General features: G+C 45.7%; 1 protein-coding gene across 1 annotated transcript in view; it reads right to left on the bottom strand.

Annotated features, from left to right (window-relative positions):
* CTHRC1 (collagen triple helix repeat containing 1) overlaps positions 1-27,220 on the bottom strand; it is a 50,363-nt gene that overhangs the window by 13,456 nt on the left and 9,687 nt on the right. The gene's annotated exons all lie outside the window — the stretch shown is intronic.

Here is a 27,220-nt window from a genome sequence, read left to right as displayed (position 1 = left end):
GGCTTATGCTTCCCTTTAGCAGAGGTTATTTGATCAAATGCCAGCAGCAGCATTTTATCCAGAAAAGGTAAGCATATCCATCCTTTTGTAGCACCCTTGTCCTAAACAGGGCTGCTTGTAAATTTAGTTGTGCTCTAGGTGGTAATTAGCCTGGCTAATTTGTAGCCATGATCAAATGGTTTTCTCCTAAGCTTGAGTTTAATTGTGATACCTCTCTTCTGCCAATAGGTGGCACTGTTGCATTTGACATTAGGATGATAGATTGCAGTGAATTCAGGTTATGAGTAGATATGTTGTCTCAGCCAATCAGCAGGAGTTTTCTTTGGCCGCTGAGCATGCTGGGATAGTCTATTTATTTGGAAGGAGTCAGGGGATCGGGGTTCTTTCCACCCGGGCTACGGCCTGGGTGGGTGTGTGTGCAGAAGCAGCAGAGGTATACGCCTGAAGCCTGAGGCCTAGCCACGTGTGAAGGGGCTCAGCCTGAGGGGAGCCTGATCGTTGCCAGGAAGCATAGATATGATATGATATACTTTATTGTCATTGTACACATACATACAACAACATTTTTCCGGATACTCTCTTTACAGCAGCAACAAAACATTTCTCAACAAAACCACAAATACATATTCCTAGCACATGTCCACATATCTATTTAAATATATCAAAATATAAAATGTTATTTAAAAATAAAAAAAATATATATTTTTTTTTTTTAGAATTCCACATAAAATTCCTAAAACACTGTACCTGATGGGGTTATGGACAATACAGCCTTAGGGTAAAAAACTATGCTTTAAGCGATTAGTGTGCGTTTTAAGTGTCTTATATCTTTTCCCAGATGGCAATGGGACAAACACACTGTAACCTGGGTGGGTTGGATCAATACTAATAGCTTTTGCCCGCTTTTTTAATCAGCTGGCATATGCTGTGTCCAAATTCGGTAGCTCTGTTCCTACGATCCGCTGTGCTGTTTTCATGACACGAGACGGGCACTTCTTATCCTCCGCCCTGCAGCTGGCATACCACACTACAGTGCAGTGGAGAAGAATACTCTCAATGGTACAATGATAGAAATTGACCAGAAGCCTTAAGCGCAATCCAGCCTGCTTCAGTCTCCGAAGGAAAAACAGTCTCTGCTGCACTTTTTTCACTAGAAAAAAAGTATTTTGAGCCCATGACAACTCCTTTGTAATAGGCACTCCCAAAAATTTAATAGTGTCCACCCTTTCCACCTCCTCACCACCTATATAAACCGGGCAATGATTGATCTTTCTTGATCTCCTATAATCCACTATTATTTCTTTAGTTTTTGCCGTATTGAGTATTAAATCATTTTCTCGACACCACTCAACCAAATGTTTCATTTCCTGCCTATAAGCTGTCTCATCATCTTGTATGAGTCCCACTAAAGTGGTGTCATCAGCAAACTTCACTATAGTGTATGGGAGTACAGTCATGCGTAAACAATGTAAACAAGGCCAGACTTAACACACATCCCTGTGGTACCCCTGTATTCAAAATAATAGTGTTATGCCCTGTACACACGAGCGGACTTATTGACCGGACTTTTCCGACGGACTGAATCCGGCGAACAATCCGACTGTGTGTGGGCTTCATCAGAACTGTCGAAAATCTGATGGACTTCAGATTTGGAACATGTTTCAAATCTTTACGTCGGAACTCATCCGGACCCAGTTCTTATCTAGAAATTCGCTCGTCTGTATGCTAGTCCGACGGATGAAAACCGACGCTAGGGCAGTTATTGGCTACTGGCTATGAACTTCCTTATTTTAGTCCGGTCGTACGTCATCACGTACGAATCCGTCGGACTTTGGTGTGATCGTGTGTAGGCAAGTCCGTACATTCGAAAGTCCGTCGGAAGTCCGTCAAAAGTCCGTTGAAAGTCCGTCAGAAAGACTGTCGGACCTTTGTTGCCGAAAAGTCCGCCCATGTGTACAGGGCATTAGACATCTGATCTCCTATTCTCACCATTTGTGGCCTGCTTGTTAGAAAATCCATAATCCATGAGCGCAGCAATGGACATAGGACATAGACCCAAAGCTTTTAACTTTTTCACTAATTTGTCAGGAACTACTGTGATAAATGCAGAGCTAAGCATAGGAGAAGAAGTTGCCAGAGGGTCAACCACTCTTGTTGCCAGAGGCAGGTGTCAAAGGGATGGACTTCTGAAGGAGTACCAGAGCAGACGCTTCACTAGCCGGGGACAGTGGAGTAAATGGGAAGGCTTCAGTGGAGACTCATCCAGGAATACAGTGGGTAGCTGTAAGTAGAGCTTGAAGATAAGTACTGTGGGTAGATGTGAGTCAAGCCTGAGGGATCCAGCGGGTAGCTGAGAGTCCGAGGAAACCAGCGGGTAGCGTGGGTGAAGCTTGAAGAATACAGTGGGTAGCTGGAAGTGAAGCTTGAGAAGTCCAGCAGGTAGCTGGGAGCTAAGCTTGAAGATCTACAGTGGGATATTATGAGTGAAGTTGTTGCCATAGGAGACAGCAGTTGCTACAAGATACAGATTGCTGCATTCAGCTTAAAGGCCCTTTTTCTCTATTGCTGTCTGCCTAGTTCTATTTTTGTCTGCCGAGTCTGCCAAGTTGCTATTGCATTGCCTAAGGGTCCTATGCCCTAACCTTCTCTCCCCTGTTCCTGTTAAGAGAAATAAAAACTCTTTGTTCATTTTTAAAAGTGACTGGCACCCATCTTTCCATCTTGCACTACACCCACCATGCACCCTGAGGAGCAATGTCAGCTCTCCCTGACTATGGGGGACACCACCGGGCTATTAGAGGTTGGGGAGACTGCTACACTTTCATTACACTTTATGCATCCTAACAAGAAAGCTAACATAGTTTTCTGTTAAAACTGAAGTATATCACAGGAACATGATGATTGTACAATATCCAGGTTAAATTGCAATGGAATGTGCATGGCAGCACTTTTCCTCGAGTGCACTTAGCTAGAAGTCTAAAAAATGAAATGCTATGACCAGGGCTTTTTTTAGCAGGAAAAGAGGGGAACACAGTTCAGGTTCCTTCAGCCCTGAATGTATGCAATGATAAGGGGTACTGGGGCTGCTGTAGGGTCTATTGATGCTTGCTACTGTGGGATCTATTGTTGCTGGAGAGGTGTATTATTGCTGGTGGTAGTTCTATTATTGGGGGAGAACTTCTGTTGCTGGAGGGGGTGTGAATTGTTGCTTGGAGGGATCTACTGTTGCTGGCTGCTGGAGGTCATATTCATGCTGGCTGTTGGGAGATCTATTTTTGTATTGCTGCTGGAGGTCTGTTGTTACAATGGTGGATCTATTGTTGCCAGAGGGATCTATTTTACTGCTTTTTGTGGTATCATTAACACATTTCATAATAATTACTTAGCACCACAAAATGATACTTGGTTCTGTATTCTCTAAAAGTGGTGGTACTTGGAGGTGGGTAGAGAGTGGAACCAAGGGACGGTGCTTGGAGGTGGGTAGGTGGCAGAGACAGGGGGTGACTCAGAAGGGGGGAGTAACTGCACCTATTCTCTGAGAAAAAAGGCCTCACTTTGACTAAGGCCAGGACTTGCCGAAACACATTAGAGTTTATGTCTGTTTTCTACTCTGATTTACTGCAGTAAAAGATCGGTTGGACCAAAACTGGATGTTATCATTGAAGTATAGGTCCACTTTCATAATAATGCTTATAAAAAAATATTAATAATTTTTCAGACACTATAAATACCATAGTTTCTATCTACTATTTTGTGTACTAGTGTCTCCCACAAACTCATTTTGCCATCAAGTTGCTGCAGAAGATGTTGGCCATATATAAATTAATCAAAGGGTTTCTTTTTCAATCCACTCAAATTTTTGTAAACTGTTCCAACCCAAACATAGAACTTCAACACTGAGGTTATTATCGAGCTGAAATTGGGCCTGACCTGCCTTCTATGGATTGATGGGATGTGTTGATTTTTGTCCTGGATGCTGGAGACATAAGGAATTACCTTGTGTTGCATTATGTGAGCTGGAAAATGTGAGTCAATTAGCTGTGAAATAAGAAATAATGAATAGAGCTGTATAGCTGCCAGAAGACAGAAAAGGAATTTGAGCCTATAAGCGGGAACCAAAAAAATTGCTTCTGACTCCCTGAGCCAAGATATAAGCATGCGTCCATAGAGTGTCTGGTGCCAGAAAGGCCTTTCACTGACTGTATGCATTGTGTAGCCATGGAAATATGTCTGCTTGGAGTAGCTGCAGGGATCTGAATCATTGTTGCCAAGTCATTTCAATGCATACAGTCTGAAAGAAACTTTACTGTGATGTAAGGTCAATGCCAACTCTATATCAAGGGAAAATGTGCTCTTCCTACCTACATACAGTAACTCACAAAAGTGAGTACACCCCCACATTTCTGTAAATATTTTATTATATCTTTTCATGTGACAACACTGAAGAAATGACACTTTTCTACAATGTAAAGTAGTGGGTGTACAGCTGATATAACAGTGTAAATTTGTTGTCCCCTCAAAATAACTCAACACACAGCCATTAATGTCTAAACCGCTGGCAACAAAAGTGAGGACCCCCCCAAGTTAAAATGTCCAAATTGGGCCTAATTAGCCATTGTCCCTCCCCGGTGTCATGTGACTCGTTAGTGTTACAAGGTCTCAGGTGTGAATGAGGAGTAGGTGTGTTAAATTTGGTGTTAACGCTCTCACTTTCTCATACTGGTCACTGGAAGTTCAACATGGCACCTCATGGCAAAGAACTCTGAGGATCTGAAAAAAAGAATTGTTGCTCTACATAAAGATGGCCCAGGCTATAAGAAGATTGCCAAGACCCCGAAACTGACCTGCAGCACGGTGGCCAAGACCATACAGTGGTTTAACAGGACAGGTTCCAGTTAGAACAGGCCTCGCCATAGTCAACCAAAGCAGTTGAGTGCACGTGCTCAGCGTCATCTCCAGAGGTTGTCTTTCAGAAATAGACGTATGAGTGCTGCCAGCATTGCTGCAGACGTTGAAGAGGTGGGGGGTCGGCCTGTCAGTGCTCAGACCATACACCGCACACTGCATCAGATTCGTCTGCATGGCTGTTGTCCCAGGAGGAAGCCTCTTCTAAAGATGATGCACAAGAAAGCCCGCAAACAGTTTGTTGAAGACAAGCAGACTAAGGACATGGATTACTGGAACTATGTCCTGTGATCTGATGAGACCAAGATAAACTTATTTAGTTCAGATGGTGTCAAACGTGTTTGGTGGCAACCAGGTGAGGAGTACAAAGACAAGTGTGTCTTGCCTACAGTCAAGCATGGTGGTGGGAGTGTCATGGTCTGGGGCTGCATGAGTGCTGCTGGCACTGGGGAGCTACAGTTCATTGAGGGAACCATGAATGACAACATGTACTGTGACATACTGAAGCAGAACATGATCCCCTCCCTTCGGAGACTGGGCCGCAGGGCAGAATTCCAACATGATAACAACCCCAAACACACCTCCAAGACAACCACTGCCTGCTAAAGAAGCTGAGGGTAAAGGTGATGGACTGGCCAAGCATGTCTCTAGACCTAAACCCTATTAAGCATCTGTGGGGCATCCTCAAACGGAGGGTGGAGGAGGTCTCTAACATCCACCAGCTCCGTGATGTCGTTATGGAGGAATGGAAGAGGACTCCAGTGGCAACCTGTGAAGCTCTGGTGAACTCCATGCCCAAGAGGGTTAAGGCAGTGCTGGAAATTAATGGTGGCCACACAAAATACTGACACTTTGGGCCCAATTTCAACATTTTCACTTAGGGGTGTACTCACTTTTGTTGCCAGCGGTTTAGACAATGGCTGAGTGTGTTGAATTATTTTGAGGGGACAGCAAATTTACACTGTTATACAAGCTGTACACTCACTACTATACATTGTAGCAAAGTGTAATTTCTTCAGTGTTGTCTCATGAAAAGATATAATAAAATATTTACAAAAATGTGAGGGGTGTACTCACTTTTGTGAGACACTGTACATTCATATTAATGGCAAATGCTATTTACCTTTTTATTGATGATTCCTGGCAGCATATGAAAACGTTACAGCTATCTTGGCTTGAATTATCTAACAATTGCTTTAAAGTTGAACCGTAAACAGGTATTCAGACCTCACTTATAGGTATTACCTATTTATGACTGTACAGCCTGCCCAAAGGCCTGACATAGGTTACTCAATGCAGCACCCTTATCTCTGCCAGTCTCCAACCTCCCATCTGCGGGGTCGGGCCATGCAGAATATTTTGGGTGAGTGCACTGAGGTTAGTCATTATTAGCTAATGCTAGGCCCAACACATAGGGTTAGAGCTAGGTCTGGGCTTTGCAAAAAGGTGAATGTTGGCCAGTGGGCTATCAGAAGATGGTGTTAGCTTACAGTATGTATTTACAGCTTCAATTGGGATGTTGGGGCAGAGGGAAGGATAGGTTTAACTATGGTCGCACTTTAATGTGAACCAATGTTTTGCCCAAGCAGGGCAACGCAACATCTTCATAATGATACCAAACACCTCAGCTGCACGTTTACCTTCCTTTCACTTTTCTTTGCTACATTCAAGAATCAAAGCACTCCTGATTTGGAGCTTACACAGTGCTGAGGACTCTTTCCAATCCAATGTAAGAGTACTGGATGTCTGAGTAAATCCCTACAAAGTGAGGGGAATTTTTCTTTTAAATAGTTGTCATGGGAAATTTTGAATCCCCCTCACTTTCTGTATTTGTGACAATGGTCACCACTACAGACAGAGAGGGTGACTCTTCCCAAAGGGGTCACAGACACAAATAGAAACTTGATAGGGGATCTAACCCTTCCCTACTTTACACCATTCACTTTAATAGGGGAGAGCTTAAAGCGTTTGTTACCCCAATACTTCATTCTCCTGATATGTGCCTGCTGTACCATGTACTTGTATAAGAAAGTATCCTTTTCTCTGTGTATTGCTTCCTTTGTGTGAAATCCCTGGTGTTGTGTTCCTGCCAGTCCCTCTGCTTTCCTATTAAAAACTGACCACACTAAGCAGGAGAGCACATCATGGTCAGTTCTCTAGCTCTCTCTCCTCCAATGATCAGACTTGTCCCTGCTGCACACCCATTCTCTGGGTTCTGCTAAAAGCTGGCTATGGAAAGCATGCTTGAGGTTCTTCTAAATGGTAACCATGAAGGGCGCACCTGGGGTTTTGATAAGTGCTGGCCATGGAAAACACACCAGAGTTTCTTGTAAATGCTGGCCATGCTGACTGAAGCTCTGACAAGACATACCTGAGGCTCTACTAAATGCTGGTCATGGAGGGCAGCACAAAACAATCTCCTGCGCTCAGGAGCTTAGTCCATGTGTAAGTGGTGTAGCCAACCCTTTGGATAAAATATGGAAAGTCAAAGGTCTTGCTGCCCTCCTCAGAACAATGGGTGTCCTTAGAGCCGAAACAGTATATACTGTATATATATTCTATATGTTTCAGCTCCATGGAGGGCACACCAGAGGTTCTGTTAAGTACTGGGAATTGACAACACACCTGAGGTTCTGTTAAGTGCTGGCAATGGAGGGTACACCTGAGGTTCTGCTTCAGGCAGCAATAAAGCCAATGTCACATCAGCGATTCTCATCAGTGACAGCTTCTAAATAGGGTAGGTTCATATTGGAAGGTATACTTTATTTAAAAGCTGTTTTTTTCCATTTAAATGCATGCAACTGCATTCAAATGTAGACTGCTGCATCTGACAAGAAAAGCTGCATTTGACCTGGTCTACTAATAGCCAGCCATGTGGGCATACCTGAAGTTCTGCTAAATGCTGGTTATGGAGGGCACACCTGAGGTTTGTTAAGTGCCATCTGTAAAGGGTATACCTGAGGTTAAGCTAAGTACTGGCCATGGAGGATACACCTGAGGTTCTGCTTTAGGCAGCCCTAAAGCAACCATACATGAATGGAAATTTGGTGGGCCCGTTGACATGAGCCCAAATACCTCTATTTGTTGATCCTTTACCGGCTTATTGAGTGCGATCAGCTGTCAAATCCTACAACACTCTTAATACATAAGGCTCCTAAACACTAAATATATTACATGAGAAATTTGAACTGCTCTCCATGCATTTTGCAGAGCGTCAGACCATAAAATGGGATGAGAACAGTTGTATTCTCTAGTGTTTTATTGTTATGGTGCCTTTGTAGGATAAACAATCCTGCTTCTTTAAGGATTAGTCTCAACGTTGCAGTGCCAGTCAAATTGATTGACAAGATCTGATGAGACCCAATGTCACAATGTGAACTGCTTTGCACTTCAATGAGCAGAATTGGCGTGCCTGGTGTAGCTGAGTGAATCACTGGAATGTGTCAGCACTAAAATGGGGGAGGGGGAGGTTAATCCTCATCTGTATTTTCAAGAATGACTCTACTCTGTAAAGATTTTAAAACTGAACTCTAAGCAAATATAAAATACACACTTTAATGCAGTGCTGTCATCATTGTTACATTATTAAATGTATTTTATGTTTTTAAATGCAAGCAGGATAAGTACCTGAATTTGATCTGGTATGAGCCTCTTGCAGCTCCTGTACAGCAGGGCTGTAGTGTGAGAAGAAGAAGCTGCACAAGCAGCAATCAGTTCATGCTAAAAGCATGCTGATAGGAGGAGAGAGTAGGGTGAAAGAGAGGTGAACTCATCTGTGCTTCTTCTCCTTTCACTGCCCAGTCACAGGCTGGAGTGAGAAGGATGACCTAGGCTCAGAGTAAATAAGGAAACTGAGGATGTGTATCAGCAGAAAAAATGTACTGCAGGGAAAATATCTGAACTAAAAGTGAATATTGCAAAAGCCGGTGTTATTATTTTATCTTTGATCTCAATTTTTAACTTTTCTGACTTGAGTTCTGCTTTAAGGCCTTATTTTCATGTGCAGTAGATTTTACCGCCCCTCTGAGAAGTAAATATGCACATATGATATACACTATATTGTCAAAAGTATTGGAACACCTGGCTTTAGCAGACATGAACTTTGAGGCGGGGTTCAAATATGTGCGGCTGCGGTTTCCAGCCTGTGGTCTGGTGCGTTCCTGTCCGCCGGTTCAGTTCCAAATTTTTGCCTGAATTTGCGCATGAACTGCACCCAAAAACGCACAGGTCCCCTTTTGGAATTTGCACCGCGGCCTCTCTGGACATGTGTGAAGCGCTTCCATTTAGAGCTGGTCACAATCGCATGTCATGCAAATTGGATGCAGTGAAAACCGCATCCAATTCACCCATATGTGAACCCAGCCTAATGACATCTCAGTCTTAGTCCGTAGGGTTCAATATTGAGTTGGCCCACCCATTGCAGCTTTCACAGCTTCCACTCTTCTGGGAAGGCTGTCCACAAGGTTTAGGAGTGTGTCTATGGGAATGTTTGACCATTCTTCCAGAAGAACATTTGTGAGGTCAGGCACTGATGTGGGCAAGAAGGCCTGGCTTGCAGTCTCCGTTCTAATTTATTCCAAAGGTGTTCTATTGAGTTGAGGTCAGGACTCTGTGCAGGCCAGTCAAGTTCCTCCACCCCAAACTCACTCATCCATGTCTTTATGGGCCTTGCTTTATGCACTGGTCCAAATCATTTGGTGGAGGGGGGATTATGGTGTGAGGTTGTTTTAGGGGTTGGGCTTGGCCCCTTAGTTCCAGTAAACAGAACTCTTAAGAGGTCAGCATACTGAGACATTTTGGATAATTTCATGCTCCCAACTTAGTGGGAACAGTTTGGGGATGGCCCCTTCCTGTTCCAACATGACTGTGCACCAGTGCACAAAGCAAGGTCCATAAAGAGATGGATGAACGAGTTTGGGGTGGAGGAACTTGACTGGCCTGCACAGAGTCCTGACAGAACATCTTAGGGATGAATTAGAACAGGGACTGTTCTGACCTTAACCTGATAGAACACCTTTGGGATGAATGTGAAGACTGCGAGCCGGGCTGGAACATCAGCGCCTGACCTCACAAATGCGTTTCTGGAAGAATGGTCAAACATTCCCATAGACACACTCCTAAACCTTGTGGACAGCCTTCCCAGAAGAGTTGAAGCTGTTATAGCTGCAGAGTGTGGGCCAACTCAATATTGAACCCTACAGACTAATGCCCTGTACACACGGTCGGACTTTCCGACGGAAAATGTGCGATCGGAGCTTGTTTTCGGAAATTCCGACCGTGTGTGGGCTCCATCTGATTTTTTCCATCGGAATTTCCGACACACAAAGTTTGAGAGCTGGATCTAAAATTTTCCGACAACAAAATCCGTTCGCGTAAATTCCGATCGTGTGTACACAATTCTGACGCACAAAGTGCCACACATGCTCGGAATCAAGCAGAAGAGCCGCCGCACTGGCTATTGAACTTCATTTTTCTCGGCTCGTCGTACGTGTTGTACGTCACCGCGTAACGTCTTGACATTCAGAATTTCCGACCAACTTTGTGTGACCCTGTGTATGCAAGACAAGTTTGAGCCAACATCCGTTCGGAAAAAATCAGATGGATTTTGTTGTCGGAATGTCCGATCGTGTGTACAGGGCCTAAGACTGGGATGTCATTAAAGTTCATGTGCGTGTAAAGGCAGGCGTCCCAATACTTTTGGCAATATAGTGTATTTCTTGCACATAGAATTTCTGTGTTTGAGGAATATGTCCTGTGTGCATGCGTGTGTTTGCGGTGTTGCACAAAATCATCCCATCATATACTCAAGTACAGCCGCATACAGCCATTCTCTTCTATAGACCCGCTGTACACAACACCTGCCACTCCTTGTGCACCATCCAAATGCCAGGATTTTATGCTAGAGCATATTGTAAGTCAAACCACAAACCTTCCATGTGTATGAGGCCTCATTTTGAGACGTTTGCACAGATTGGGATCCCTGTTCTGCTTCCTCTTTTCCATGGCAGCAGCCAGTACAGTACAGGTGTTCACATTGTCAGCCTGAACGGTTTACATTTCATTAAATATAAGTTTTGTGGTTGTTCCATAAATGTACATGTGGACTACATTAAAGTGGAATTCCAGCCAACTTTTTCCCGTTTGGGATAACAGTTTTTATCGCTGTGTGTCATAACGGAAAAGATTTCCTCTCTCTTCCTAAGCGGCAGACTACCGTTATCAGGACAGGAAGGATATGATGGAACTCTCCAGAGTAGTGACATAGATAGCAATGAATATTCAACAGATGTTCTAAACCTTCCTTGATCTAGAAGTGTTTTTATTCATTTCCCTTCTTGGAGCAATTTTTCCCTTTAAAGCCTAAAAGGTAGGTACACACGGATTTAAAGTAGGCAGACAGACTTCTGCTGAATGGAACTGCTGGAAAACCTTCATTTGATCAGCTGCTGCAGCCAACCCACTGCAGAGCTGATCAGTGTATTCTGACGGACAATGGAGGAGTCCCCTCTGTCAAAATACATTAGCACGGTGGAAAGAGTTTCTTCATCCACCTCACTTGCGTGTATACCAAGCTCTAGTTTACCTAAAATTATAAGAAAAAAAAAAATTAGGACAAGGGACAGTACTTATATTCAATGAGAATGTAAGAGGGACCTCGTGGTTGGCTGATTTTGGTGCCCAAGCAAAAGGCCTAACCCCCACTCCAGTCCCGGTAGAACATGATCCTACAAGCTGAGGTGGACCCCTCCGCCATTGTGTGCCTTGCTCTTTGCTGTAGGACTCCTCATGAGATCCCTGGCCATAGACCTTAAGGAATGTCCATACAATGGTGAACTTCGCTGCACTTTACTGGTGTTGTTCAGGGAATGGCAAGACAGTCACATCACTAGGACATAGACTACTGTGCAAAAGTTTTAGGCAGGTGTGAAAAATGGCTCTAAATGTTCTAACTCTAATGCCCCGTACACACGGTCGGACATTGATCGGACATTCCAACAACAAAATCCTAGGATTTTTTCCGACGGATGTTGGCTCAAACTTGTCTTGCATACACACGGTCACACAAAGTTGTCGGAAAATCTGATCGCTCCAAACGCGGTGACGTAAAACACGTACGTCAGGACTATAAACGGGGCAGTGGCCAATAGCTTTCATCTCTTTATTTATTCTGAGCATGCGTGGCACTTTGTCCGTCGGATTTGTGTACACACGATCGGAAATTCCGACAACGGATTTTGTTGTCAGAAAATTTTATAGCCTGCTCTCAAACTTTGTGTGTCGGAAAATCCGATGGAAAATGTCCGATGGAGCCCACACACGGTCGGAATGTCCAACAACAATGTCCGATCGGACATTTTCCATCGGAAAATCCGACCGTGTGTACGGGGCATTAGTGTTACAAAACCCAGGACCCTGCCTTCACTATATCTGGTCTCCCACAGTACACAGAACATGGAAATGCAATTATTTTGGTAAATATAAACTGCTAAATACCTTTTCTCATCAGCAGTATATAGCAGGCTTGTGATTTCTATCAATGTCTGGTTAAAGCTTGTAGGAGGAGTTTTCATTTTCCTCTGACTGTCTTATGAGGCTGCAGGACCCCTGACCCTCTGCCTGGACAGTGCTGATTGGCCCTGTGCTGATCACATGCACCCCCCCCCCCAAAAAAAAACCCCTCTATAGCAAAACACACCAAACTGAGCATGTGCAGAGTGTCCCCAAGACTTTGTTTTATTAGGAGTTGGATTGGGGAGAGTAGAAGAAGGGGAGGATCAGAGAAGACAGGATCAAACAGCCTTTTTACACAATGTGGAGGATTAATACCTTAGGTTCCACAGTGAGTTGTAATAAGCATGTTTTAGTGCATATACAGACAGATTTTACTGTTGTGGGTTTACTAACACTTTAAGAATACTTTCAGAAACAGAAGTGTTCATAGTTTACTTTTATCAATGACCTAAATGGAAAGTAAATGAACAGAAGAGAAATCTAAATCAAATCATGGATGTAGGCTGTCTCAAATCCCTCTGTCTCTTCATGTAATTCCAGACATGATGTTGAGATCAGGGCTCTGCGGGGGGCCAAACCATCACTTCCAGTACTCCTCATTCTTCTTTACGCTTAAGATAGTTCTTAATTATTGACATTGGCTGTATGTTTGGGGTCATTGTCCTGCTGCAGAATAAATTGGGGGCCAATCACACATGTGACTCTTATGCTACAAAATCCCTGATTTTGTGCAAGTGTACAAAGTGTGCAAGTGTAATAATTAATGCTGGTTTGAAGCCAAAGGATAGTCAAACCAAATATTGATTTGATCCATATTTTTTTTCTGCTCGCTCACTTTGCATTTTGTAAGATGATAAAAATAAACAATTAAAATATATATTTTTGAAGGCATTCTCACTTTACTGCGTTTCTTCACACCTGCCTAAAACTTTTGCTCAATACTGTACATTTCGGACTCAGTTGACATACACAGTCAATTAAAGTGGATGGTCTGCAGTAGTCACAAGTGAAAGCACGTGCAGCACCTCACAGCCAACTCCCTACAGTCTTTCCTCTGCCCCGGGTCATAAGTACTCAGGACTGTGCTCTCTGTAGACACCTCCTTGCTTTGTACACCTCTCCTGGGAACCCTCCAGGCAAGCAGCCTCATACAGGGATCTCCAGCCTGGCCTACAAGGCCTTACGCAATCCGCCCCACCTCTGTTAGGGACTGAATGACTACAGCCAGCTCCTCCTCCATACAGGTCCACTCCAGCCGACCTCCTGCTCTGTCCAGGCCTACGTGTGTGGACCACATGCGCACAAGTGTGACGTATTCAGCTATCATGCCCCAAGACTCTCTGTGTCTAGCTTATATAGGGGTTCTGACTCACCCCTGACATCACTTGAGGAAGGGCTCTACCTAAAAGGGGCCTAACATTTAGTGTCATTACCTGCTGTACCGGACACTATTCTGGTATAGGGCCACCTAGTGGCAAAGTGGCTAACTGTTCTTGCCTACAAGAAGTGTACCTTGAGCTGCTGGCTGCTCTTATAGTTGAAGTTCAAAGTCCTCTGCCCTCCTCCATACCTCTTCAGCTATATACTCCTTCATTCATAGAAGCCTTGTTTTATCTTCCATCAATGAAAAGCGATCTACGAAAAGAGGACGGGTGGATGAATGAAAAGTCTTCCTCCTCCATTCATAGAGCAATTTTCATTTATGGAAGCTATAGTATGGCTTCTATGAATGGAGGAGGGGGCAGAAAGGGTGGGCACAGTGAAGAGTGCCTATCACATTTTAAAGTGGAACTAAACCCTCCTATCATTTTCAGCCGAGGAAGCTGCCATCTTGGCCACTCTTTAATCTGCAACTGCCGTGATGCTGCACATGTGATCCGTTATGACACCAGCCATTGGATGGTTTGACAGTTTGGTTGAGAGTACAACCAATGTGACAGCTAGCATTTACAGCATGCCGGAAATGTTAACTGTTTTTTTTTTAAACTATCAAATTGATGGGTTTACTTCTTCTGTAAGCACTCTTATTAACCCCTACCACACCGGAAGATTGTGGCTGCAGAGGCACAGGACTTCGGACTTTCAACTGTATAAAAAAAAAAAAAAAATAGGTAATCTTAGTCATTTAATTACTGTCATGGCACTGAGAAATTAACCCAAGAGGGACACAAATAGCAGTAAAAGTCACAAAAGTCTGACAGAGGTTTTCATTTTTTCTTACTTATCTGGAAAAAGAAAAATCACTTTAAAGTGAACCCATCAGGGGAATTATAGATGTGTGCTGCCATTGCTGATCTTTTCTCCTGAAATGTTTTTGTTGCCTGGCTGTAATGCTGGCCCATTGGTTTCAATACTTGGTTTCATTGATTTCAGTCACAGTAAATATGGGTGTGGTAGGGTCTTTTAATGGCTTTTTTTCCAGTACATTATAACCTTGGATTGCGGGTAACGTGGTTTACGAGAGTTTCGCAATACGAGCTGTTTTTAAAAAAAATCCTGACTCGGTTTGCGAGCGTTGTCTCGCAAGACGAGCAGGATTCAAGCCTCTGAGGTGTTCAGTACCGCATTTTGCGGGGGCGCTGGTGTTGGAAACACTCGGAGCAGCTCTGAGATGCTCGGAGACACTCAGAAACACTTGGAAACACTCTGTTCCCCCAGTGTCTCCGTGCATCTCCAAGCGGTCTCTGAGCTTCTCCGAGTGTTTCCAAGTGTTCCCCCCCCACCTCTGGTCACATGTGGTACTGCATACACTAACAGTGACACTGGAACTATATATCTGAGTTTCCATTGATTCCTATGGGGAAACTCGCTTTGATATACGAGTGCTTTGGATTACAAGCATTCTTCTGGAATTGATTATGCTCATAATCCAAGGTATTACTGTACTTGGGAGTTCTTCCTTGGCAATAACCTGTATTATCTCAATTTTGAAGCATAGGCAATTCTAGGAAAGGTGTAAAAATCTGCAAGTATAAAGTGTGTTTCACAGATCATCGGAATGTGACTTATTATTCAGACTGAATCATAGTATCTGAGACGAGCCCACGTCCAGTCCTAGTGTAGCGGTGTCAGGAATGCTGGAGTGCACAAGCCGTGTCACCATTAGCTCTGTCTGTTGCGTGAGTGCTTTGTTCTCAGCATTGTGCAATGAGCTAGAAGTGTATAGAATTACTGGTGTGCGGCACTATGACTCACAATGGCCACAGGCAACACTACGTGCAACTTTGGATAATAATTAATACAGGCTTATATCAGAAGGCAGGCAACAACATGTAGCATGCAGTGATTCTTAGGGACCAATGAGAAGTCATCTTTTGTTTTCCTCACTGTTCTAAACAGCTGAAAGCTGTAATCTTATTGGTCGCTGGACTTTGCTGCATGTTAAATGTCATTGCTAGTCTTTGTACTGCTACTAGATTTCCAGTATATTATTTCACCAGCCATCATGATTTTTTTGTATAAGAACAGGAAAATAAAATGAGAAATTCATTTTATAGTAAAAACTGTAGTCTTATGCCGCGTACACACGACCAGACTTTCTGTCAGAGTAGACTCTGACGGTCTTTCCAACAGAGTTCCGATGAAGTTCCGCTGAAACAGACTTGTCTACACACGATCACACCAAAGTCCATTTGTTTAGAATGTGATGACGTACAACGGGACTAGAATAAGGAAGTTCAATAGCCAGTAGCCAATAGCTGCCCTTGCATCGTTTTTGGTCCGTCGGACTAGCATACAGATGAACGGTTTTCCTGATAGGATTTGAGTCCGTCTGAAAGATTTGAAACATGTTCTATTTCTAGGTCCGTCAGAATTTTAGAAAGAAAAAGTCCAATGAAGCCCACACACGATCGGAATGTCCGACGGAAGGATTCAGAAATGCGTACGCTGACATTACTCATTTGGGGTCAGTGTTATTTATTTACACTTTAACCACTTCAACTCCGAAAGTTGATATGGCACTGCGTTGTTTTAACTGACAATTGCGCGGTCGTGCGACACTGTACCCAAATAAATTTGATGTCTTTTTTTCCCCACAAAATAGAGCTTTCTTTTGGTGGTTTTTGATCACCTCTGTGGATTTAATTTTTTGCTCTAGAAACAAAGACGACCGACAATATTTTTTACCTTCTGCTCTGAAACACATATAATAAAAAATGTAAAAAATCAAATGTTTTCATCAATTTAGGCCAATATTTATTCTGATACATATTTTTGTACAAAAAATCCCAATAAGCGTATATTAATTGGTTTGTGCAAAAGTTATAGCGTCTACAAACTATGGGATATTTATTTTTTTTAATAGTAATGGCGGTGATCAGCTACTTATAGCGGGACTGTGATATTGCGGCAGACAAATCGTACACCTGACACTATTTTGGGGACCAGTGTCATTATTACAGTGATCAGTGCTAAAAATATGCACTGTCACTGTACTAATGACACTGACAGGGAAGGGGTTAATATCAGGGGCACTCAAAGGGTTAAATGTGTGCCTAGGGAGTGTTTACTAACCGTGGGGGGGAGGTGCTCTTACTACTTGAAGACATGGATCGGTGTTCCTGCTTCACAGGAACACAGGATCCATGTCTTCTGTACTCACAGAATGGCAGTCTGCCTTGTTTACATAGGCAGACTGTCATTCTGTCTGAGTACTAAGCGATTGGCAGGTCCGTGGGACCCGCTGATCGGCTCCTGCTGTCTAAAATCACAGTGCTAGCACCCAAAACCTAGAAGTGCAGAATTGCGTATTTATACGTGATTTTGCACAGAGCAGCCGCCCTATAGCAGTAAATCTGCTATGGGGCAGTCGGGAAGAGTTTAAAGTGACTCTCACGAGTGACGTAATCGAATGGCCACTCCCCATGGTTATATAAGAGATGTCAGACAGCAGGGGCATCACAACGGAGGAAGTCAGCCTCAGGACAAGTGCAACCTTTTTTGTTTTTAGCGGGTAACCGGCGGCGAGGAAGAAGACAGCTCTGAGCTATTTTTTAATAAAGGAAATGTCAAAAACCGTCTCTTTTTTTTTTTTACATTTCACTGCCTTTTTGTGAATGGGTAGGGGTACCCGATACCCATTCACATGGGGGGGGGGGGGCGGGGTCTGTTTTTTTTTTTCCTTGTTAAAGGGGGCTTCCAGATTCCGATAAGCCCCCCGCCTGCAGACCCCCGATAATCACCGGCCAGGGTTGTCGGGAAGAGGCCCTTATCCTCATCAACATTGGGCCAAGGTGCTTTGGGGTGGGGGAGGGCGCAGAGCCCCCCTGTCCCAAAGCACCCACCCCCTATGTTGAGGGCATGCAGCCTGGTATGGTTTAGGAGGGGGGGTGCTTGCTCGTCCTCTCCCTTTCCTGACCTACCAGGCTGCATGCTCGGACAAGGGTCTGGTATGGATTTTGGAAGGGACCCCACGCCATTTTTAAAAATTGGCGTGGGGGTATCACCTCCAAATCCATACCAGACCGAAATTCGGTCTGGTATGATATTTGGGGGGGACCCCACTCTGTTTTTTTCCTGAATTTTTTTTAGCTGACAATTTTTTTTTACATTTAGCTGTCAGAAAGGAAGCCCGCTGATAGCTGATGACTCATTGGTTGGTAAGAATGCGGTGGCCGGCTTCCCGCCCACTCCTTAGAAACCAGCTATATACAGTGAAAAAAAAAAAAGCACACATATTGCAAAACGCAAATCGTGACAAAATCGCTGGAAAATCCGCAGTACTTGCGTTTTGGATGCGGGTCCATTAAAGTCTATTACATGGAAACGCTGCATTTTGCAGGAAAAAAAGTCTCCGACCCTTTCCAGAAACGCAGAGGCACAAAAATGCATTGATGTGAACATGTTCCATAGGAGCCCATGTTAAAAAAATTCCATGCGTTTCTGCAAAATGCAAAAAGCATCAAAAAATGCATTAGTATGAATCGAGCCTAAATGTTAACTTGTTCTACATTTTTTTTCTATATACAATCTTTGTTATTTTTATTCCCAAAGAACTATGGGTTAGCAAAAGAGTAAACCAAGTAGAAGCAACCTATGTAATTTTTTTACTTTGATCAGAAGTTTGGACTGAGCTGTTTAGTGCTGATGTATTTACATTCCAGCTAGAGCTACTGAGTTCTGTAGACAATAGGCTTAAACCTCTTAAAAGTGTACCAATACATAATCACATTAATGAACTGAAAGTTGAGCAAGGAATGCATTTTGTTATCTTTTTAATTCTGAAAACAAATATGAACGCTGTAAGATATGAAATCAAAGAAAATTATGCCTGAGTTATGGGAACGAATGGGAAAGTTCGAATTAAATTCTGCTGATGTATGGCCATCTTAGATGTTGCCATCCTTTAACAGCAAATGCCTGAACGAAGATCTCAATGCAGTGTCATTATGTATTATTTTAATGTTTTAATATTATTTTTATTATTCTAATTCAAACCTATTTTTCAACCGGATTTTACAGGTACCACTTGTGAATGATTGCATATAAAAACACTTTATTTGTTCAAATACATAGGGACTGATTTACTAAAACTAAAGAGGGCAAAATCTGGTGCAAACACACAAACAAGAGAGAAGAGCGCACAGGTTCTCTGTTGTTTGTGTGTTTACAGTTTCCAGTGCACTCTGATTGGGAGAGCAGCTATTGAAGATTAACCCTTTCAAGGCTGGAGTTATATTGAATTTTTGGACCCTCTTCGGGCAGGTCACCTGTGGCATTAGCATAGTTGCCAACATTGTAAAAAAAAAATGTGGGGACACTTTTGTGGCTGTAGGTGGAGCTGTCCAATAATTAGGGGGCGGGGCATTCGTCAGCAGGCGTGGCCTAGGAAAAATAGACAAGTGCGGCGCGCGAAGCGCGGCGCGGCGAAAAATGGGCGTGGTTTACGCGAAATTGTGGGCGTGGCTTAAATGAGCGTGGCTCTAGAGGGTGTGGTTAGAGTCTGAAATGAATGAGGGATGGAGAGGGGGAGAGAGGGGGAGAGAGAGGGAAATGACGGAACAGCAGCCCCAGATCCTACACAATAGAAATATGTGTATTCTAGAAAGTTTAACAATCAGCACATAAAGATACTCCAAACACCTGGTGTTAGCACTTCAATCATCCCGGCACCATGGTTGTTATGGTGTCAGGATGATTGAAGCGCATTATTTCTATTATTATATTGTAATATAAAATGAAATCATTCAACTCACCATAATGCCGAATCAGTGGGATCCCTGAGCGTGTCACCAGCCGTCCGTCCTTGCTTCAGATGTCCGAGCAGAGTTTGTCCTTGCATCAGATGTCCCCAGCGGAGCCCCCCCTCACACCAGGAGTCCCCGGCGGAGCCCCCCCTCACACCAGGAGTCCCCGGCGGAGCCCCCCCTCACATCAGGAGTCCCCGGCGGAGCCCCCCCTCACACCAGGAGTCCCCGGCGGAGCCCCCCCTCACATCAGGTGTCCCCGGCGGAGCCCCCCCTCACATCAGGTGTCCCCGGCGGAGCCCCCCCTCACATCAGGTGTCCCCGGCGGAGCCCCCCCTCACACCAGGAGTCCCCGGCGGAGCCCCCCCTCACACCAGGAGTCCCCGGCGGAGCCCCCCCTCACACCAGGAGTCCCCGGCGGAGCCCCCCCTCACATCAGGTGTCCCCGGCGGAGCCCCCCCTCACATCAGGAGTCCCCGGCGGAGCCCCCCCCTCACATCAGGTGTCCCCAGCGGAGCCCCCCTCACACCAGGAGTCCCCGGCGGAGCCCCCCCTCACACCAGGAGTCCCCGGCGGAGCCCCCCCTCACATCAGGAGTCCCTGGCGGAGCCCCCCTCACATCAGGAGTCCCCGGCGGAGCCCCCCCTCACATCAGGAGTCCCCGGCGGAGCTCCCCCTCACACCAGGAGTCCCCGGCGGAGCCCCCCCTCACATCAGGAGTCCCCGGCGGAGCCCCCCCTCACACCAGGAGTCCCCGGCGGAGCCCCCCCTCACACCAGGAGTCCCCGGCGGAGCCCTCCCTCACACCAGGAGTCCCCGGCGGAGCCCCCCTCACACCAGGAGTCCCCGGCGGAGCCCCCCCTCACACCAGGAGTCCCCGGCGGAGCTCCCCCTCACATCAGGTGTCCCCGGCGGAGCTCCCCCTCACATCAGGAGTCCCCAGTCCCCCCCCCACTCACATCAGGTGTCCCCAGTGCCCCCCCCCACTCACATCAGGTGTCCCCAGTGCCCCCCCCCACTCACATCAGGTGTCCCCAGTGCCCCCCCCACTCACATCAGGTGTCCCCAGTGCCCCCCCCACTCACATCAGGTGTCCCCAGTGTCCCCCCCACTCACATCAGGTGTCCCCAGTGCCCCCCCCACTCACATCAGGTGTCCCCAGTGCCCCCCCCACTCACATCAGGTGTCCCCAGTGCCCCCCCCACTCACATCAGGTGTCCCCAGTGCCCCCCCCACTCACATCAGGTGTCCCCAGTGCCCCCCCCTCACATCAGGTGTCCCCAGTGCCCCCCCCACTCACATCAGGTGTCCGCAGTGCCCCCCCCCACTCACATCAGGTGTCCGCAGTGCCCCCCCCCACTCACATCAGGTGTCCCCAGTGCCCCCCCCACTCACATCAGGTGTCCCCAGTGCCCCCCCCTCACATCAGGTGTCCGCAGTGCCCCCCCCACTCACATCAGGTGTCCCCAGTGCCCCCCCCACTCACATCAGGTGTCCCCAGTGCCCCCCCCCACTCACATCAGGTGTCCCCAGTGCCCCCCCCACTCACATCAGGTGTCCCCAGTGCCCCCCCCACTCACATCAGGTGTCCCCAGTGCCCCCCCCACTCACATCAGGTGTCCCCAGTGCCCCCCCCACTCACATCAGGTGTCCGCAGTGCCCCCCCCACTCACATCAGGTGTCCCCAGTGCCCCCCCCACTCACATCAGGTGTCCCCAGTGCCCCCCCCTCACATCAGGTGTCCGCAGTGCCCCCCCCCACTCACATCAGGTGTCCCCAGTGCCCCCCCCACTCACATCAGGTGTCCCCAGTGCCCCCCCCCCACTCACATCAGGTGTCCCCAGTGCCCCCCCCACTCACATCAGGTGTCCCCAGTGCCCCCCCCACTCACATCAGGTGTCCCCAGTGCCCCCCCCACTCACATCAGGTGTCCCCAGTGCCCCCCCACTCACATCAGGTGTCCCCAGTGCCCCCCCCCACTCACATCAGCCGTCTTCCTGAACTTCCACAAAATGGCGGCCGGCCGCCGACCTCTAGCGGCGGCGGCGGTTTAAAAAACGGGAACCGGATTTTTCGGGACATTTCCCGGGACACCACAAATCCGGGAATGAAGTCCAAGTCCCGGGAATGTCCCGGGAAATCCGGGACAGTTGGCAGCTATGCATTAGCGCAAGTACTGCATATGTTTATACACAAAAATCTGGTGCAGCTGAGCATGGTAGCCAATCAGCTTCCAAGTTCAGCTTGTTCGATTAGGCTTTGACAAAAAAAACCTGAAAGCTGTCTGGCTTCTATGCAGAGCTGCACCAGATTTTGTACGCTCCAATTTAGTAAATCAACCCCATAAAATCCATAGTCACATATAAAAGTGGCTGTAAACCCTGTACTACTACTTTTACCTAAACAGTGTAAGTTTAGAAGATATTCACTGTACCTGCAGGTAAGTCTTATTATAGGCTTACCTGTAGGTACAGTGAATATCTTCTAAACTTGCAACATTTAGGAGATATTCACTGTATCCGCATGTGCCGTCGCCATCGGCACATGCGCGCTGAAGAAATGTCTGGCTCCTGCTGTTTCTTCAGGAGCTTTGCCGTGACCGGCGGCTCCCGTGTGCATACGCGGGAGTGACATCATCGCGGCTCCGGCCAATCATGCCCGCGAACCTGGAAATAACTCCAGGAGACAGGTTGCCGGTCACATCGGTGTACGGGGACCGCTGCAACAGCTTTGAGCTAAGTATTTCATAATAGGCTAGTATGCAATGCATACTAGCTCATTATGCCTTTGTCTTGCAGGTTGTTTTTTTTTTATTTTTTTGAGAGAGTTTACAACCACTTTAAAAGGTTACAGGTTAATATATCTAATACACAGGGCTTTTTTTCAGTGGGAACGCGGGGGAACACAGTTCCGGCACCTCCAGCACTGAATGTATGTAATAGCATGGGGTGTGGGGTGTGCTGGAGGGTCTATTGATGTTGTCTGCTGGGGGATCTATTGTCACTGGTGGGGATCTGATTTTGTGTGAGGGTGTATTGTTGCTGATGGGGAATCTATTGTTGCTGGGGGGGTCTTATGTTCCTGGCTGCTGGGAGATCTGTTGTTGCTGCTGGGGGGGGGTGTCTAATGTTGCTTGGGTGAATATTTTGTTATTGGGTGTGATATTTTGTTGTGGGTGGTTCACTGTTGCTGCAGGGAATCTATTGTTTTTGGGGTGGAGTCCATTGTTGCTGGGGGAGTCTATTGTTGTGTGGGGATCTATTGCTGGGATTCTGTTGTTGCTGGCTGCAGAGGATCTATTTTACTGCTTTTGTTTTTATCATTACCATGTTCCATACAAATGATTTAGCACCACAAAATGATACTTGGTTCTGTATTCTCTAAAAGGGGCAGTACTGGTAGGGGGGTAGGGGGCGGAATCAAGGGACGGTGGTCAGAGGTGGGTAGGGGGCAGAGACAAGGGGTGACTCAGACGGGGGGAGTTCCTGCACCTATTCTCCGAGAAAAAAAGCCCTGATAATACATCACACTCTTTTGCCGCATACACACGATTGGAAATTTGGCCAGCAAAAGACCGATGAGAGCTTTTGGTCGGAAAATGCGACCGTGTGTATGCTCCATTGGACTTTTGCTGGCTGAATTCCAGCCAGCAAAATATTGAGGGCAGGCTCTCAATTTTTTGGTCGGAAAAAGTTCCTATCCGAAAATGCGATCATCTGTAGCAATTCCGACACGCAAAATTCCTACGCATGCTAGGAAACAATTTGACGCATGCTCGGAAGCATTGAACTTCATTTTCTCAGCTCGTCGTAGTGTTGTACGTCACCGCGTTCTTGACGGTTGAAAGTTCAGCGAAATTTTGTGTGACCGTGTGTATGCAAGCCAAGCTTGAGCGGAATTCCGTCGGAAAAACCATCCAAGATTTTTCTGATGGAAAATCCACTCGTGTGTATGCGGCATTAGGCTGCCCATACATGGATCAGAATTGAGCTGGTTCAGCAGGGAACAGCCGAATTTCAATCCATGTGTGACCACTCCTATTGACTTCTGTTCCATCCACCCTGTTGGATTTTCTTCGCTTGATCAGCACCACAGGTTATAGACTGCCGCTCTGATCAGTGTATTCTGATGGGGAGGAAATAACCTTGCTGTCAGAATATAATGACTCAGCGGGGAGGATTCCCACATCTACAGTGAATGTGTTGATAGGGGAATCAGGTCAATTTCTTTTGTTGCAGTTGCTGGTTGAATGAAAAAACATTGATTCATGCATGGGCAGCTTTAATTTTGCTGTCTATGTCTGTTCCATACAGTGTGCCCACCATGATTTCCACATGCAGGGTTTTTTTTCAGTGGGAACGTGGTGGAATGCAGTTTTGACACCTCCAGCACTGAATGTTCTAATGGCAAGGGGTGCTGGGGCATGCTGGAGAGAGTCTATTAACGCTGGCTTCTGGAGGATCTATTGTTGCTGGAGGGGATCTATTTTTGCGTGGCTGTCTATTGTTGCTGGTTGTGGATCTATTGTTGCTTGATGGTCAATTGTTGTTGGAAGAAATCTACTGTTGAGGGAGGGGGGTCTATTGATGCTGACTTCTGGGAGATCCTTTGTTGCTGCTGGGGTGGTATTTTGTTGTGGGGGTCAATTGTTGCTGGGGAATCTATTGTTTCTGGGCAAATCTATTGTTGCTGGGGGGGGGGGGTCTATTTTACTACTTTACTTGTTATCATTAACGAGTTCCATATGAATTACTTAGCCCCACAAAATGATACTTAGCTCTATATTCTCTAAAAGGGGAGCCACTGGTAGATGGGTAGGGGGTGGAACCAAGGGATGGTGCTCGGAGGTGGGTAGGGGGTGGAGACAAGAAGTGACTCAGATTGGGGGAGCTCCTGCACCTATTCTCTGAGAAAATAAAGCCCTGGCCGTGTATATACTTATTTACATCTCTGTATTATACATGTTTTGGATCATACTGTATACAACATAGTCAGTTGGCATCCTTGTGACGTGTTTCACAGATTTAATCCACTTCATCAGGTTTATGTTAATGTAAGCTGCAGTTTCTAAAATACTGACTTCTAAAATATCATTATCTTGTTTAAAGGGGTAGTAAAGGCTTGTGTTTTCTCACCTTAATGCATCCTATGCATTAAGGTGAAAAAACACCTTGCAGTGTCCAGCCCCCCGTTTTACTTACCTGAGCCTGAATTTCCGTGGGCGTGATCCCACGTTGCTCTCTCCACGGCTTCTCGGCTTTTCATTGGATAAATTGATAGTAGCGCAGCCATTGGCTCCTACTGCTGTTAATCAAATCCAATACATGTATGGATTTGATTAACAGGAGTTAATATGGCCAAGTGTATGACACGGGAGCGCACCTGCAAGGTAACCCCCTCGGGAGAGAGCTTCCCAGAGGGGGTTATCTATTGCGGGGAGGAGCCACGAGACACACCGAGGGACCCCAGAACAGGTGGATCGGGGCCACTCTGTGCAAAATGAACTGCACAGTGGAGGTAAGTATGACATGTTTGTTATTTAAAAAAAAAACTGAACCTTTAGTGTCACTTTAAGCATATATGGGTTTTAATGATTGGGTTTACAACTACTTTAGCTAAAAAAAAATCCAGTGCAGGAATAGCTCGAAAATAAACATCTCTTCATAAATCTCTCCCTATTGAATGCAATGCACAATGCAAACAGTACATAGGGAGTAATAAATTGAGCAACTGAGGCAGAAAATTTTTAACTGCATTTTCTACACCACATTTCACTGATGAATGAACAGGTGGCATGTAAACCGAGAGTAGAGTACTCCCCTTCTCAGCACCTTGCCTCTGGGAATAACGAAGGCCTTGGGAAATCTTTTTGTCATCTGACACATACATCCCCATAGGCTGTCATTCATTATTCTATCCAAAACAGACAGTATTCCAACTGAGATGCTGCACAATTCACCCCCCGATCACCCCCCCAGTTAACCCCTTCACCACCTGTCAATGTGTCACCCAGTACAGCAATCAGATTTTTTTTTGGTCGCTGTGCTGGTGTCAATAGTGACAAAAATCAGTGTTAGGGTAATTAGTCTTGGGCCCAGATAGGTCTAGGGACCCCCCTCCAACCCCCCTCATAAAGGTTTAACCCCTTGATTACCCCCTGTCACCTGTGATCACAGTTTAAGTGACGCAGTTTAGCTAGTTTATTTTTTATAGCGTCAGGGCACCCGCCGTATTTTACTCAATAAAGGTTTAACCCCCTGATCACCCAGCGGGTGATCAAAGTTAGGTTTTAGTGTCAGATAGGGTCTGCGTCGCCCCAGGCAGCGTCAGACTAGTGCCATTACCGCTAACACCCACGCATGCACCATACGCCTCCCTTAGTAGTATAGTGTCTGAACAGATCGATATCTGATCTGATCAGATCTATACTAGCGTCTCCAGCAGTTTAGGGTTCCCAAAAACGCAGTGTTAGCGGGATCCGGCCAGATTCCTGCTAGCACCTGCGTTTAGCCCCTCCGCCCAGCCCAGCCCACCCAAGTGCAGTATCGTTCACTGTCACTTACAAAACACAAAACACATAACTGCAGCGTTCGCAGAGTCAGGCCTGATCCCAGCGAACGCTAACAGTTTTTTTGGTAGCGTTTGAATCAGTCGCTGACAGTCAGGAGATTTTTTACCTGTGAGTCTCACTACTGTGCCAGTAAATTTAGAGACCAAAATGTCAAATCGAAGGTACAGTAGTAAAGAGGCCTACACATTTCTGAGCATGACAGATAGTGAAGAGGAAGTCACTTATCTGTCATATTCAGGCATGAATTAGAAATCCTGAAGGCGGTGATTGGTTTTTGGGGTCCTGTACGTGGCTAGACTCCCAAAAAGTCTCACACATGAGGTATCCCCGTACTCAGGAGAAGCAGCAGAATGTATTTTGGGGTGTAATTCCACGTATAACCATGGCATGTGTGCAACTTTTGCGCAAACCAACAAATATACGCTTATTGACATTTTTTTTACCAAAGACATGTGGCTGAATACATTTTGGCCTAAATGTATGACTAAAATTGAGTTTATTAAAAATTTTTTATAACAAAGTGTAGAAAATATCATTTTTTTCAAATTCTTCAGTCTTTTCCATTTATATCGCAAAAAATAAAAATCACAGAGGCAATCAAATACCATCAAAAGAAAGCTCTATTTGTGGGAAAAAAAAAGAACGCAAATTTCGTTTGGGTACAATATTGCATGACCACGCAATTACCAGTTAAAGCAGCGCAGTGCCAAATTGTAAAAAGTGCTCTGGTCATTGAGCAGCCAAATCCTCTGGGGCTGAAGTGGTTAAAGTGCTCGTGGAGCGCAGCGTGGAAGGGACATCGTCGATGGGTGTGTAGTGAATGGTCTATGTGGACAGCTTTACACCGGATGCCTGCATACTTGGATGTGCCTGTTTTAATCATCAACCATGTAAGTTTCTAAATGTTGTACCTTTATTAAATGTAACCATATTGCTACACTCAGAGGCGCCTCTCTTCACTTTTATACTCAGTTGTGACATGACGCTACTTGTATATCAAGACATCGCTTGTATATCAAGTCAAAATTTATTTAAAATGTAGCTT

Source organism: Aquarana catesbeiana, linkage group LG05 (assembly GCF_042186555.1).
Source record: "Aquarana catesbeiana isolate 2022-GZ linkage group LG05, ASM4218655v1, whole genome shotgun sequence".
Lineage (NCBI taxonomy): Eukaryota > Metazoa > Chordata > Amphibia > Anura > Ranidae > Aquarana > Aquarana catesbeiana.
This window is presented reverse-complemented; position numbering and strand designations above follow the sequence as displayed.